Below are 3,296 nucleotides of genomic sequence, written 5' to 3' on the forward strand. Positions count from 1 at the left end.
TATTATATAACACTTTCTATTATATCCCTTAAAACTACCGTGGTCTGGAATCTTTTATTTCTTTGTGATTTAAAGATTTAGGATCAAGGTTCTTATTGGAAATCATAGTCTGGATGTTATTGAGAAGGAAACGTCATGTTTGGCCTGAATCTTTGTTTAAACCTCTTTTGATAAAGAAAAGGTTTAAAATGATATTAAAGGGAACCCTATTGTTCAAAGGTATGGAATTTATATAGCTATGTGGTTAGCTTGAAAGTGGAAAAGGATTTGATATTACCTTCTTGCGTATTCATATATTTGTGATATATGTTTATAGTTGTTTTATAAAGGTTTTGATGATCCTTCACCCTGCAATTACATGATTAGGGTAACTCACTAGACTTTTTAGTCTAACCCTCATTTTTGTGATTTTAAAATGTGTATTGCAGGAAGTATAGAAGGTAAAGGAAAGGAAAAGATTTAATGCTTTTCTTATATGCATTCGGATGCAGAAATGCTTTTGATGATTAGTTTTGTTGTTTAGTACAAGATATGTATTTTGAATTTTTGGACCTTGTATTCGGTCATGATGGTAGATTCTTGTACTAAGCGACCCAGATGTATATGAATATGTATTTCTTTGATATGAAATATGTGTTACATGCAATGTGTGGGTTGGGGCGTTACAGAATGGTATTAGAGCCTGAGTTTAAGGGATTTAGGTATTTTAACAGCATGATACCTAGACTTAAACTGTTTTATTGCATATTAAGGGTCCCGGACATAGTTAGCACCATTGGAAATAAATATGATAAGTTGAAAGAATAGTGTGTAAGGTAAATTTTAATTACATCTGGCCAGTGTAATTATAAATTTACAGGTACATATCTGAACTTGAATACTTCATTATATTTGGGAATATGAATACGTGAATATTAATATTAAATTCTACAGATGTCTAACCGAACTAGAGGATCTGAAGGAATAGTTCACCCAGAATCTGAAGAAAGGGAAGAATCTTTAGTTAATCTTCCAACTAGTACGGCCAAAAATAGAGGTCGAGAAAGACCTAGAGGACGAGGAAGAGGAAGAAGTCAGTCTCAGGGAAGGAGTCGGGCTGAAATACATTCTGAACAGGAAGAATCACACTCTGGGAATGTTCAGAGAGGAACGACATCACACCCAGAATATATAACCAGAGATGTGTTAGCAGAGGAAATGGAGAAATTACGAGAAACTCTGATATCTATTATGAGGATACCTGCTAGAGTTGAAACAGAAAGAGTAGAGGTTTGTCCATCTGCTCCAATCACTCAGAATAAGGAAGGAGATATTAAGACCTTCTTAGCGTGTAAACCACCAACTTTCTCTAGAGAAAGAGATCTGGTAAAAGCAATGTGCTGGATCAAGGAGATGGAATCTGTGTTTAACACTATCTGATGCCCGGAAACAGATAAAGTACGATTTGCTGTTTCATTATTGAAGTCAAATGCTTTATTCTGGTGAGAAATGGAATCGTCTACCACAACGGATGTGTTACAGAATATGTCATGGATAGAATTCGTGGATCGATTCAAGAATCAATTTTGTCCTAAAACGGCTGTGAGACAAATAGAAGAAGATTTCTTGAAGCTGGAACAAGGAAATAGGACAGTACGGGAGTATACTGAAAAATTTATTGAATACTCTCGTTTTGCTGATCATTATGTTTCAACTGAATCAAGGAAGATAGAAAGGTTCATTTGGGGTCTGAAGCCCTCAATCAGGGAATTTGTTATTGCAATGAACCCCAATACCTTTCCACTGACAGTAGAGGCGGCTGAGGTAATTGAAAGAAACAAGAATAGACAGTCAGAAGGGAAGATTGTTGAGAAAAGGAAATGGGAAGGACCTTCATCTTTTTGAGGATCCAAGACTGTAAGATATAATAATAGATCTGAACAGAAGAACAATGAGAAAGTTAATCAAGGTAAGGGTAAGATGGATCCGAGGAAATGTTATAAATGTGGTGAAGTGGGTCATCTGTCCAGAAATTGTCCAACCAACAAAAGGTGTTTTAACTGTAACTCTCCGGATCATATTCGACCGAATTGCCCATTGTTAAGAAATCCGCAGCTGACAATAGGGAGCAATGCATCGAATACTCGGGGAAGACCTACTGGAAACCAAGGAGGACAAGGAGGGGCGCGGGGACGATCCTTCCAGATGACCAAAAATGAGGCCGAAGTATCGCCGGATGTAGTAACAGGTACATTTCTCCTGAATTCAATACATGCTAAAGTGTTATTTGACTCTGCTACAAACTTTTCGTTTGTATCACCGTTGTTTGCTCAAACTGCATGTCTGAATTCTGTGCTGCTTGATGATAAATTAGTAGTTGATACTGCTAATAATCAAGAAATTGTTACTAGTGTGTTCAATGACTGTCTTATTGTCATTGAAAACTTTGAACTCCCTATCCGGCTATTTCCTATGCCAATGAAAGAATTTGATATAGTAGTGGGTATGGACTGGTTGGCAAAATATCAGGCTAGCATTGATTGTAATCAGAAGATGATCAGAATTATTTTGCCAGACCAGAAAACAGTTATTATTTATGGTGACCGTCGGGATCAACGCATAAGTATTCTGTCAGTAATGAAAGCTCGAAAGAGCATTCAAAAGAAGTGTCACGGATATTTGGCATACGTGATTGATTTAAAGAAAGAGAAAAGAAAAGAAGAATTGATCCCAATAGTTAGTGAATATCCTGAAGTTTTTCCGGAAGACTTATTTAGGTTACCACCAGATAGAGTTATTGAATTCCGAATCGATCTTATACCAGGGGCTGCACCTGTAGCTAAGGCTCCATATCGTTTAGCTCCGTCCAAACTGAAGGAATTGGCGACACAATTGAAAGATTTAACTGATAAAGGATTTATAAGGCCTAGCACTTCGCCTTGGGGTGCTCCGGTCTTGTTTGTCAAAAAGAAGGATGGATCTATGCGAATGTGCATGAATTACCGGGAGTTGAATAAGTTAACAATCAAAAACAAATATCCTTTACCGAGGATTGATGACTTGTTTGATCAACTGGTGGGGGCAAGTTATTTTTCTAAAATTGATTTGAGATCTGGATATCATCAGCTAAAAGTCAGAGAAGAAGATGTTTAGATAACAGCATTTAGGACAAGGTACGAGCATCATGAATTCTTAGTTATGCCTTTTGGTTTAACTAATGTGCCCGCAACTTTTATGGACCTGATGAATAGAGTATGTAAGGAATACCTTGATAAATTCGTTATTGTATTTATCGATGATATTCTTATATACTCTAA

This window comes from Cynara cardunculus, unplaced genomic scaffold (assembly GCF_001531365.2).
Source record: "Cynara cardunculus var. scolymus isolate 2C unplaced genomic scaffold, CcrdV1 Un_Scaffold_5873, whole genome shotgun sequence".
NCBI lineage: Eukaryota > Viridiplantae > Streptophyta > Magnoliopsida > Asterales > Asteraceae > Cynara > Cynara cardunculus.